Below are 13,418 nucleotides of genomic sequence, written 5' to 3' on the forward strand. Positions count from 1 at the left end.
GCTCCGGCTGATCGTGGGCGCGCACAGCTAGACAGGCTGGAGCTGAGCCGTACCCAAACTCCGGGCGCCGGGCCTCGGGCCGGGCGGGGCGGCGACGTGAGGGGCGGTGCCGGGCCTGATTGGTGCGTCGGGTGGGGGTGGGGCCAGGAGAGCTCCGCTGCGGCGGCGACGGAGCCGGGAGCCGCGGCCGGAGCCGGGAGCCAGGCGGCGGCCGAGGCGGCAACAAGTGCCGGAGCTGAGCCGAGGCTGGGGCCGAGCCGAGCAGAGGCGGAGCCACCCCGCCGCCGGGCTGCCCCATAGCGGGCGCCACGCATGGAGCGAGAGCGGCGGTGGTCGCCGGGCTGAGCCGCTCGGAGCGGCCGGGACGTGGATGCAGCCGCGATCTCCCGCCCCCGCCCCGCCGAGCAGGAGCTGCTCCCGGACAAGGTAGGGCCGGGCGGGTGTGCACGCTTCACCTCCGCAGGCCGGCCGCGCGCCCTCCTCTCTCTGTGGTCCCCGGCTTCCCCGCCACGGGACCCTCCTCTCTCCCTCCACCGTCTGCTTCCTCGAGGGTGCCGGCTTCGCACTGGCGCCCCAGCGGAGGAATCAGACTCTAGCTGTCTTCCTGCCGCATCTTGGCGTCCCGGTCCTCCCCCTCGTCCCCCCCTCTCCTGCTACCTTCCTGGTCCTAGACGAAGAGGTTAACGAAACCCGCGGCAGCGTGTCTTTCGAGCCTCTTGCCCCATTCCACACCTCCCCTCCTGGGACTCGGGAACATCCCCCGCTCCTCCCCGCTGCACCCCAACTTCCGGGGGAGCCCTCGCCGGGTGATGCAGGCGTTGGGAAAGCGGGGCGTCAGAGGCCCTGGCGTCCTCATCTGGGTTGCACAGGTGTTTTGGGGAGGGGTCCCTGCTTGATCTCACGCTGCACCCCCGCACCCCACCCTCGTACTGCGCTGCCTCCCGTGCCGCATGGGGAGATCAGGTGTTCCGAGAGCCGCGAGCAGTCGTTCCCCACCCCCATCCACCCGCCACGGCCAACCTCTGGTCCCTAAAGGCTGGTTTCTGTGAAACTTAGGAGAAACCTTTCGCGTTGACCTCTACAGAAATATTCCACGCTGCCGGCGAATGATTAACCAGGCTACTTGACCGAAGTCTGGGATGAGGGGGGGCGGGGGGAAAGGGTGGGTGCTGCGGGAGCGGGTCTAGCCGGCCTCTGCGAACCACCTTGCGTGGGGGTGTGGGCGTGGAGGGGTGCGGACTCTGCGAAGGCCGCGACTGCAGGTCCTGGAGGCTGCCCCGCGACGGCAGGCGGACCCTTCCGGAGCCTTTAAAACCGAGTCACCTTAATTTCCAGGCCACGGGATTTTCCACTCAGGGCTGGGGAGCCCCAGAACCCACTTTCTCCCCATCACGTGAGGAGGAGCGGCCGAGATACTCAGCACGAGTGTCACGACATGAAAGCACATCTCTGAAAATAATGTATATATTTTAAACCTGGACTGAAGAGGAGGCTCCTTTCCGTAAAACAGAGGGGTGGTTTGCCTTTTCTCTCCTGCTCTCCAGCCATGGCCTCCTGAATCTCCCTAACTTCGCAGAACGGTAGTTTGGAACAATTCTACCAGTCTCCTGCCGCTCTCCTGTTGTAGCCTTGCTGTAGATTTTCAGATTGCAAAGGCAGTTGTTGAATATGGGCTTCTACTTGTTAAAACAAATCCTTCCAGTGTAATGTAGCCCCAGGAGGTAAGGGGATAGTTAAAGAGGTGGCCGATAGGGCCTGGACTGGAACTAGGAAGGCTGAGACCCAGCCCAGCTCAGCCCTGAGGTCTCATGGTTTCTCCCTGTGGATCTGACGGCTGACCAGGAGGGAGGGTAGGGCCGTCACTTCTTCCCTCAGTCCTAGTTCCCTCTTCTGTTTCCTTTGAATTGCAGGCAGATTCTTCACCGTCTGAGCCACCAGGGAAGCCACCTTCTTTTGAATAGAAGTTATTAATAAGCTTGGTGGAATTTGGGAGTGTCACACAGAGTCCCAGGGCTCTTAAACCAGATTAGATTTTAAGACCAGGGAAGAGGCCCACACAATTTAGCAACTAAACAACAACAGGATGATGTTTGCCAGACTCCTCGCTCTACATCATGGGGGGTTGTGTGTGTTCTCAGTTGCTCAGTGTTGTCTGATTCCTTGTGAGAGTCAATGGAAGCCATGGACTGCATGTAGCCCACCAGGCTCCTCTGTCCATGGGATTAGCCCAGCAAGAATACTGGATTGGATTGCCATTTCCTCCTTCAAGTGATCCTCCCAACCCAGGGATCCAACCTATGTCTCCTGTGGCTTCTGCATTGGCAGGCGGATTCTTTCATCACTGAGCCACTTGGGAAACCCATCATGGGGGGTTAAGAAATGCTTAGTAAGTGGTGGTCAGTGTATAATCAGTACAGAAGTTTCTCCAGGCGCCAACTTCCCCTTAACAAAAACAGTAACCATTTAGATTTGTTGGAGACTGAAATCAGCCAAATTTGGCAGATGGCAAATAGTTTTTGAAATCCAGGGAATGAGGTAATCTTTTGAGGAAAATAAGCATAATACGCTTGTAAAAGTTAAAAATTTTTTTCTGGGTTTCTGATGGGAGAGTTGAGTGTACATAGGTGGCTTGTAATTTTGAAGATTTCCTTGTTTTTTGCTTTTTAAAGCCCACAGTTTAGATTTCTTTGAGATGCTAAAGGTTTGCTAAAAATAAAGTGAAACTGATAATTCATGGTTGATTTTTCATTGTACAATTTACTCAGATGTGTGGCTTTTTTTTTTTTTAAGGTTACACTAGGAAATGAATGAGAATCCAAAAAAGTTAATAATCATTTTGCTTTATCTTACCTGATGCATTGTTGGTATAAAACTAAGATGTTCTGGGTAGAAGTGTGTGGCACTTTTTCAGCTGATGCAGCGTTAAGTGAAAAGGTGAATCCTTTGTTTCACAAACTTGGAAACTGTAGGAGAGGAAAATTTTTTTTTCCCTTCTAAGTTTTTTGGCTGATCTAATAATTAAATTGATCTCGGACAGATTAATCGGAGAAAAACATTTCTATGTACGGGGATTAAAAACAAGGGACCCGAAGAAGTGACCACAGCAGGCAGCTTTCATACCTTTTCAATAAGGAAACAAATTTGTGAAGAATTGACAAAACAAAGGGGTTTGGGTTTAGGGTAACTAATCAGCAAAGGAGTAACAAGGTTTGTTTGTGCAACCTTCTGAGCCCTGAATTCCCTATCTCTGGTGATAAAGATGCCTTCTACCCTCCTGGTGCAGGGAGGGGACCTTCTTATGGAAGATTGATCTGCTTTCAGGGGAACAGAGGGAATCAGTATGTCCTTACACTGGCTGGTCTCTCAAGTAACTTTAATTCAAAATAATCATTGTGTCAAACTGACATATTTAAGGGTGGCATATTCTGTTCCCCTTCAAAACTTCAAAGTTTTAATGTTTTCTAACAATGCTGTTTTTTTTTTGGTTTTTCTCCCCAACCGTAATTTCAGTTCAGTCGCTCAGTTGTGTCCGACTCTTTGGGACCCTATGAACTGCATAATTTAGGAATGCTGAACCAGGGCTGCGAATGTATTTAAGGCACACCCTGTTCATAACATACTGGGTCAGTGCATTTCGTTCAATATAGCTGGCCTGTTGGCTGCGCCTAATCGCTCAGTTTACAACTCTCTGCGACCCCATGAACTGCAGCCCACCAGACTCCTCTGTCCTAGGAATTCTCCAGGTAGAATACTGGAGTGGGTTGCCTTGCCCTCTTCCAGGGTATCCTCCCAACTCAGGCATAGAACTCAGGCTTAATTGGCCATATTTGACTCTACTTAGGTTTTCTTTTCTTTTTTAACAGTTTCATTAGGCAGGTTCTTAAAGACTTGAAAAATTAATACATGCAAATGGTTACTTTTAGAAATGTTGCAGTTCTTGCATCTGGGATAATATTGGGTTATGTAATCTTGCAGCATGCCCAACAGTGATGCATGAGTTACCAATGCTGAAAAATTCTCATAAAGTCCTTTTGGTCTTATTTACAAATACTCAGGAGGAATTAAAATCATTTCAGTCAATTGCCTGGCCTTTTTGGTGTGTACAGGTTCTTAAAACATGAATTAAGATGGGATCTGAATTTGAAGGTTGGGTTTCCTGGCTTGCATAATCCATGGCACCTAGTAAAGACATACACCCAACACGTGTGGAGTCAGCTGTCCCTCCCCACTTCCCCCGAGATGGGATAACTGTAACTAGACGCTTGCCAAACTGTCTCCAAATTGCGTGTGAATAAATTCCTCTCTCAGGAGAGGCAATTACCTCTTGACTAAAGAGGAACATGGATGGGTAGGGTAAGGCTTGGAGCAAATTGATGTAACAGTTTCATCATCACCAGCTGATGATGAGACTTTGCTAGTCTGAACAAAGCTTTGGTGGGAAGAACTTGTTACTTGATGGAGAGTTTATTAATCAGACATACACGGCACAATGACTTTACTGCTGGGAAAAGTGGTTTGAGTTTTCTGTTACAACTTGCATTGAGATTTTACACTCACTGCCTTAATGCCCCTACTGTGAGTTTTATGCTCTTTGCCCACCAACTTTGTCTTCTTGCCTTGTCTTAGTTTTTGTAACAGAATCCAAACTTCTCTTGGGGGTCAGCACTGTTGATAAAGTTACAACATATGTCTTGAAATATTTTGTGTAGTTTTATTTAGGTACTTCCATGGTAGGAGGCCGTCTATGGCATCGCACAGAGTCGGAAAGGACTGAAGACTGAAGCGACTTAGCAGCAGCAGCAACAGCATAGATAACTCTAAGGATTTTGTTACAAATTACTTTCTCTGTATCTATGAACATTCCTTTAGAGCAAGGTTTAAAATTATTTTCGTTCTGATGTGGCTACAGAGGGGAAATTCCCACTAGTAAGGAAATTGATACTTTCTACTTTTCATTATGTAACATTTAAAAATAGATTTATTGTTCTAATGCCTCCACTCTGGTGGAATTAGGATGTACTTCATTTACCAAAATGTTTTGAAAAACTGACTGTCCAAGGGAGTCAATTCTAGAGTGTGGTCAGTTCTGTCAAGTGGTTGTGTGATATTTAGTGGTTAAAGAGCATGAACTTGGAGGTAGTGGTGATGTTTAGTTGCTAAGTCATGTGCAACTTTCTGGGACCCCATGGACTGTAGCCCTCCAGGCTCCTCTGTCCATGGGATTTCCCAGACAAGAATACTGTAATGGATTGCCATTTCTGTCTCCAGGGGATCTTCCCCACGCAGGGATTGAACCCGTGTCTCCTGCATTGACAGATGGATTCTTTACTGCTGAGCCACCTGGGAAACCCTTAAAGTATGTAAAGTGCTCTAATATTAAGTGTGCAGCTCATATGTGTCCACTGCTAAATCAAGAAAATTATTTCAGTACCCCAGAAGGTCCCTGTGCCACTTTCTAGTCAGTCTCCAGCCCCTAGAGGGAACCATTATTCTGACTTACATCATCTTAAATGTGATACATATTATCATATGTTGGTTTTGCCTGTTCTTAAACTCCACTTAAGTGGCATTTCCAGGCTGACACAGTGTGTAGTCTTGTGAGACAGACCTGGATTTGAGTTTCATTTTTGCCACTTACTCTGATGTGATTACTGTGTGATAATTACTCTAAGCCTCAGTTTCCTCATTAGAGAAATAGGGGAGATTACCTCAGATTTGCTAAGAAAATTAATTTGATGATACACTTAAAATACCTAGCACTGTGCCTGACATACAGTTTTCTTTGTCCTCCTTTTATTTCTTTAAAAAGACGGTAACTAAAGCAACTATATCTTCTGTATTTTAATATACTGTTTCACTAAATAAAAGCTGTGTAAGTCTTCTATTGGAAGTTAGAAGCCAGATCTTTGTTGAGTCAACACATTGGTGGTGTAGCATTCAGCTTAAATGGGACCTATTATTTGTTAATAGTTGATCACCTATCATTTTTGATATTTCCTTTGTAAGTCATAAAGTAACAGTCTTTGAAATGTCCCTTTTAGAGCGGATTAGTCACCTGTGTGCTGTGAGCTAAGATGCAGTAATGACAGCTGGTTCACACATGTCTGTGAAACCCGTGGAAGAGTTTGATTTAGATAAGAGACATCATTAAGTGCCCGGGGTATCCAGAACAATATTTTACTGCCTTATGTTTTGTAAAATAATTATTTCAGAGTGAAAGCACAGGGCCAGTTGTTAATTGCATGCTTCAGACAACCCATTTAAAACAGTTTCAAGTTTTATAGTCTTCCTTTATGAATGATATTGTATATTCAATGGTCTCATGTTGCCAGTGTTTGTGCTTTTAAAAAAAAAATATATATATATATATATATATACTTTGTATTTTTGGAACCATTTTTTTAAGTGTATCTTGATGGTACTATGGCATTCTTTCTAAAAGACTTTTTGTTATGTTTATTTAGGGAAGCAATCAAGATCAAGTGAAGAGAATGAAGTTAATTCCATCTCTTAATACTGTTAATTGCTGTTAATTGGTTGAGATCCTTCTAGGTGCTTTTTTCCTACATCTGTGTACTTGCAGAATGAGACTAGGAAAAGCCCATTGCCAGTGCTTTAGTCAAATATAAAGCAGGTGCCTGGCTGAGAGGACAGAAGGTTTTGAAGGCTTGGATTCAGATCCATCCTCACTCTGGCCCTACTTGTGTCTGGACCATGCAGTCCCCAGAGGCTCCATCATGGAGACCCCTGGTCTCCAGATTACAGTGGCCAAAGGGGAAAACCTGTCCTTGGACAGTCCCACCACCTACCACCCACGATCTCAAGATAATTTATAACAAAAGGGTCACTTCGTTCACTTAGCCAGCATGCAGTGAGCACTTAGTGGATGCCTAGCACGGTGCTTGGCTCCTTGTATATTCCTCAATGGGCCAGGCACAATGCCTGCCATCAAGGAGTTAGCAATCTGGTTGGAACTCTAACCAGAAACTGTTGAAGGAGCACTCTGACAGAGAGAGGTGCAAGAAGAGTGCAGAGTTGGGGGCAGCCAAGAAAGGCTCCGAAGGAAGTTGAGTTGGGGCTTAGCCTTGATGGATGAATAAATAACTTAGGGGCAGAGAAAGGAGGGCAGAGGCGGTGGGGATCGCAGGCTTGTGGCCCTTTTTCAGGGAAGTAGCGGGTAATCCCGTGGGTTTGGAGGTCAGGGTCCTTTAGGGAGAGGTCATAGGACACCATGCAGCCTTGATGACAGTGTGAAGAAGCGGTGCCTGGTCAGGGAGGTTGTGGGGAGCCATGGAAAGTCCTTGCAGAGAGGACACGAGGACATGTCATGGTAAGGCGTGCGTTTATCAGGAAGATGAGCTTGAGCCAGAGAGGTGGGTATGAGGGAGTTGTGACTGTGGGCCCAGGTCATTTCATGGTCTCCTAATGGGGCTCCCTGCTTCCCATTTGCCCCACAACAGTCTGTTTTCAGGAAGAAGCTGGGGGCATCTTTAAAAACGGAAACTGTATTACATAACTTTTACTTGGAACCCTCCGGTGGCCCCAAGTCTCCCTCAGAGTAAAGCCAACACTCTGCCACCTGTTGGGCCCTTGGTTCAGTTCACCTCCTCTTCTAGTGTTGCAGCTGGAAGTCAGTTGAAACCGTTTCTTTGACTTGCTTTCCTTTGCTTTTGTTATTGTAATCATACATGATGGCCTGTCTCAGAGAAACCTGCCCCTCTGCCTGACTGTTAAGCTAAAGTGCCTTTGTTCAGAATCCTGTCCGCCTAGAGATGGCGGGGAGGAAAGAAATTAACACATCCCCCTGTCGGAGGCTTGCCATTCTAGAAGATGTTTGCCTTTCTACTTTGTTTCCTCCCCTCCCTCCCCCCGTCTCGGATGCATAAAAGAACCTGGCATCCCAACCTGACAAGATGGTTATTTGAGACTTTAGTCTGCCATCTTGATCAGCCGGCCCTCGGAATAAAGTTGTGTTCCTTGGCCCAACACCTCGTCTCTTGGATTTATTGGCCTGTGTGGTGGCGAGGAGAACAAGCTTGGACCTGGTGACATTAGCTCTCCCCCAACTTAAGTCTCTGCAGCCATGCTGGCCTTCGGGCTCTCCTGTCTCTGGCCTTTACGCCGGCTGTCCCCTCTTCTTGGAACTGCCTCCCCTTGCTCCTGCCCCGCAGCCTACTCTCTGAAAAGAGAGGCCATCTCTAACCCTTTTCTTCCTTTCCCCCGTGCTGTGCCTTCCATTTCGTCTAAGCACTATCAACCTTGTGATAATCAGCCACATAACTTCATTCTTCTTGGTCTGTTTGAAACATTGCTTGGTTTAACTAGGTGCTTGATATATGTTGAATTAGGTCACTTCATCAGTCTTGCTGGGGGAAGACGGAGGGCCCAAACCAGGTCAGGGATGGTACAGTATTAAAGTACGCGTGTGTGTGTGTGTGTGAGATTTATTTGAAAGTGAGAGAGAAAAAGATTCTCATAGTGGATGGCTGGAGATTAGGAAGGCAGGTGTGAAGGAAGTGGGCTCCACACCCGAGTACATCTGGACGTTTCTTAGCGGGACACCGGAGGCTGTAGTGTGTGGCAGAGGGCCTGGAGGACAGGATTGTAAGGTGAAGGAAGACCAGCATAGGCCTGAGCCCAGAACTGTGGAGAGGGCCCACTTGGGGCGATGGGGCCAGGATCAGAGGCTGCCAAGATGCACAAGAACCAGTAGAGAATTGGGGATAGGAGATGGTCTTGAACTTGTGGTGGGGTAGGAGTGGTGGCCAGCAGTGTTAGGTGCTCTGGGAAGTCAGGAGAGGCTGTGGACTCTGAAGTTTCTAGAGGGCGAAGGGGATGGGAAAGTCAAGGCACAACAAAGGGGTGTGGTGAGGCAGAGAACATTTTCTGCAAGTTGGTGGAGAAGGGAAAGCGCAGCCTGTGCCTGGAGCCACTGGAGAGGGAGCACGTCGAGGTGGGGGATGAAGTGGAGATTGTCGCTGATACAGGAGCCAGGCAGCAGCAAGGGCTGTCGCAGGGGAGGGCGGTCTTGTGGGGGCTGGGGAGTGACTTACTGAAAAGGGAGACTGGTCCATGTGGAGAACAAGAAGTAGGTCTTGGTCCCTGAGCTGATATTAAGTATCTTTGTATCCATAGCAACCCACTTAGCTTGTTCCCTCCTCATCCCCACCTCCTGCATAATAAGAGAAAACCTGCGCAGCCAGGCTTATGTGTGGATTGTTTGAATCCTATGCAGCCACCAATATGAAAGTGTTAACACTCCAGTAAGGTTATTTCCATGGACCATAAACTTGCTAAGTCTTATAATTTGTGCTTCAGAATTCTGTTGTTGTTTATTTTCTTTGAAAAGCACTTAACATCCAAATGCTTCTTAAAGTGCTTCTTGTTTTTTTGAATCCTGATCAGGAAGTAACACAGTTGTTTTTTAAAAAAGGCAAAACAAAAACCAGCTTCATGTCTGGGTGTAGATTGTTCAGTGGGAAGCCTGGTGTTGTTTTCAGGATCAAGTCTGTGTACCTAACAATGAAAGGGTCAAAGTGGGTTTGTTACAAATACCATCCTCTCTCTATTATTTAACATTTGGAACTAATAACATGTATTTTACATTTTTTTATTTTATGGCTAAATTTGATGCTTGTTTATAAGGAACTTAATGTAGGTTTTATTCTTTAAAGTAAATGAGATGCATCCCTTTTATTTTTCTTCTCCCTTCATGACATAAGGAGTTATTTTTCTTCAAATGAACTTAAACTATCTCTCATGAATACTCCTATTTTTAACTGCCTGCTTCTCTCTTTTGAATTTTTTCAAGGTTCTGATGGATCCTCTTTAAAAAAAAAAAAAAAGCCTCTTTATAATAGAAACTTTTAAACAGGTGCAGATACAGAGAGTGACATAATGAAGCTCCAGGGAGCCATCACTGGTTTCAGCAAGATGGTCTCCCCTTTTCGGTCCCTGCCCCATAGGCGACTGAGATGCTGTGTGGGCACCACTGAGAGAGAGAGGGCAAGCTCCTGTGGCCCTCCAGGTGTGGGTGTGGGAGTCACTGGTGTCGGGATGGTGGAACTGGGAGTCATCGGTGTGGGGGTGGTGGACGTTCTGGGAGTGACTGGACACCTCGAGAGAGAAAGGAGTGAGGACAGGGTGCATATGGCACTGAGAAATGCCTGGATTGCTGTGTCCAAGATGTTTTCAAGGACGTGGTGGTAATCTATGGTATACGAAGGTGACATTCACAGAGACACTTAAAATTAGGTGATTAGGTGATTTAAGAAAACAAACTTATGGTTCCCAAGGGGTAAGGGGGTGGAGGGATAAACTGAGGGATCAGGATTGACATATACACACTGTGTGTGTGTGTAGTCGCTCAGTCGTGTCCGACTCTTGGCGACCCCACGGACCGTAGCCTGCCAGGCTCCTCTGTCCGTGGAATTCTCCAGGCAAGAATCCTGGAGTGGGTTGCCATGCCCTTCTCCAGAGGATCTTCCTGACCCAGGGATTGAACCCTCATCTCCTGCATCACAGGCAGATTCTTTACCGTTTGAGCTACAGGGAAATAATATACATACTACTAGAAGGAAATGGCAACCCAGTCCAGTGTTCTTGCCTGGAGAATCCCAGGGACGGGGGAGCCTTGTGGGCTGCCGTCTATGGGGTCGCATAGAGTCGGACACGACTGAAGCGACTTAGCAGCAGCAGCAGCAGATACAAAATAGATGGGCCTACTGTGTATAGCGCAGGGAGCTCTATTTGATACTCTGTGATGACCTATAGGGGAAAGGAATATAAGAAAAGAGTGGATATATGCATACCTGATTCTCCTTACTGTATACCTGAAACTAACACAACATTGTAAATCAACTATATTCCAGTAAAAATACAATAAAACTGAGTGATTTAAACTGCTTGGTTAAAGAGGCCCAATTTCTAAGCTGCTCAGCAGCGTGCTCATATACTGAGCAAACAACATGTTCTCTTTTATTTTGGCAACACAAATTTTTCTTGGCAGGTGGCCAGAGAAAGCGATGTTACTATTTCATCCCTTCTTTAAATATGTACACATTAAGTCTTGGTTGAACAGTTTTTCCTTTAATAGAACATTTGGACAAAAGGCCAAAATGTCACTGTTTTGAGGATGTATATTTTAAATCCGTATGATTTATTTTGATATTTAAAAAACCTAAAAACAGTCCTCAGGCACCTGTTAGTAACTTGTTGACAATTAACCAACATTTGAGAAACAGAGAAGAGGCAGGAAAGAAATCTGGGAGATGGAGGCTGGAAGAGAGGGGAACCACTGTGCTTGTTTGGTATCCTGTCCTGAAGTTGCCACCCGAGGGCCACTTATCACTAGAAAGGTTGTCTTCTGGGACGAGACTGCCTCTGACTCAGAAGTGAAATCCCAGGGGGCTTGCATTTTAATTGGATGTGCTGTGTGCAAGTGGCAGAGCCTGGCACTCACCATTTGGGGTGCTTTGACCTCACAGTTACAGCCTGCAGGTTGGGGAGCCTCTTGTTCATGCCTCCCTCAGGGTTGAGGAGAATGGCTCTCAGCTTACCTGGCACTGTTCAGGTTGGGACATGTTGTTGGAGGTGGGGTGGTTCTGGACAACTAGCTCTTGGTACTCCGTTTGAGGGGCTTCAGTTTTGGGGAGTCCCAAATGCTAGAAGGAGAGTAGATTAAATACAGTGCACTGGGGGAACTGAGCCTGTCCTCATGGAAGAGGAGGTGGGATTTGAACCTGTACTTTTAAGCTTGGGGGAAGGATTGAGAAGTAAGAGAATGGATGTTTCCAGCTGGGAGAAGCCAGCATGAGCTGTGGTGTGGATGAGGACCACAATTGTTTTTAAGGGGTGCTGTGTCCCAGGAGGTTTTGAGGATGGCATGCTTGGGTCTCGGATGGGGTCTTTGTGAGAGTGCTTAAGGAGGAAGGGCTGTGTCACGCTCCTCCGTCCTGGCTGTGCCAACCCTGCAGCTCCGTGCCTGAATTCAAGTTTGGCAGTAGCTTAGATGGACTTGCAGGCTGGGAGCAGCCCATCTGGGTTCCCTGTTCATGCCCCCTCCCTCCACTCTCTATCTTGGGAACCTTGAATAAGTTTCTGGAAGCAGATCATTTATCTGTAAAATAAGGATACCTCAGTAACCATTGTATATCCCCTTGGGTCTTTGGCATACATCCAGGCACATGGACCAGTGTTACTGAGTCCAAGCTTGTACTGTTCACTACATGACAGGGCAGTCAGTTGAGAGACAAGATGCTGAGGCAAGGGGTAGTTACTTTATATGGAAAGTCAGCAGATAGAGAAGATGGTGGGCTAGTGTCCCAGAGAATCATCTTACCCAAGTTAGAATTTGGGCTTCTTTCATAGTAAAAGGGAAGAGGATGTGGTAGGTTATTGCAGACTTCATGGTGTCAGAATCCTTTGTTTGTGCAGCTGTCCACATAGGTGTCTTGAAGTTCATGATGCTTCTGCAGACCTTCAGCAAGACAACTGTATTCTCTGTTCTGCAACTTTTCATCTTTGTATGATTAGGAAGTGTTATGCCTTTAAGGGTTAGAGCTTTGAGAATAGGCTATCCTGTATATTTCAGGCTATAGGCAACATTCTTTTTGTTGTGATTTAGTTGCAAAGTTGTGTCTTACTCTTGGGCCTTGGGCACACTTCCAGGCAAATGGACCAGTGTTACTGAGTTCAAGCTCGTACTGTTCACTACATGGCAATCACAATTCTGAGTGATTCAGGCAGTTATCTCAAAGCTGCTTCTTTAAGACACTCCAAATGTTTAAGCAGGGAGTCCTGGAGCCTGAAGCATGGTACTTTATGCTCATTGGTGTCCCCTTCATTGTGCCCAAGGGGAAATACTCTTTAAGGAAATTTGTCACTGGGAAACCTTCATACAAACAGCCAAGAAATTGAGACTTCCCAAGGCAATTTATTAAATTACTTAAGTTAAACACAGTGAATGTCACTAGTATTAATGCAGTCCCAACTTGAAGCATGTTCAAACAATATTTATTTTGGGAGATTATATTTTTATTTTGGAAATAAATGTAAACAGATGTAAACTTTGGTTTTGCAAGAGTTGATGGAGATGCTTTCAAACCCTACAATTCATGGGGGCAATAATTACCAAATTTAATAGAATTGGGAAGGGCATTGGTTGATTTGAAAGTTTGTAGAGTACCTTTTGCCTGGGGGAGAGCATGGCAACCCACTCCGGTATTCTTGTCTGGAGCATCCCAGTGGACCAAAGAACCTGGCTGGCTGCAGTCTGTGGGGTTGCAAAAAGTCAGACACGACTGAGCGACTCAGCACAGCACAGCACAGAGTACCTTTTGGAAGTGATACAGGTGAATCTCTGTGATGGTGGTAGATTGAATTTGGCTGCTCAAATACTTAACATTAAAGTGATTGTC

The 13,418-nt window shown here is 46.7% G+C and overlaps 1 protein-coding gene across 1 annotated transcript in view; it reads left to right on the forward strand.

Annotated features, from left to right (window-relative positions):
* Positions 1 to 243: 243 nt before the first annotated feature.
* B3GNT2 (UDP-GlcNAc:betaGal beta-1,3-N-acetylglucosaminyltransferase 2) overlaps positions 244 to 13,418 on the forward strand; it is a 31,755-nt gene continuing 18,580 nt past the window's right edge. Inside the window, exon 1 of the mRNA XM_052648928.1 lies at positions 244 to 426. The gene's annotated coding sequence lies outside the window, so the exon portion shown is untranslated. The remainder of the gene's footprint in view (positions 427 to 13,418) is intronic.

The sequence above is a fragment of the Budorcas taxicolor genome, chromosome 11 (genome assembly GCF_023091745.1).
Source record: "Budorcas taxicolor isolate Tak-1 chromosome 11, Takin1.1, whole genome shotgun sequence".
Taxonomy (NCBI): Eukaryota; Metazoa; Chordata; class Mammalia; order Artiodactyla; family Bovidae; genus Budorcas; species Budorcas taxicolor.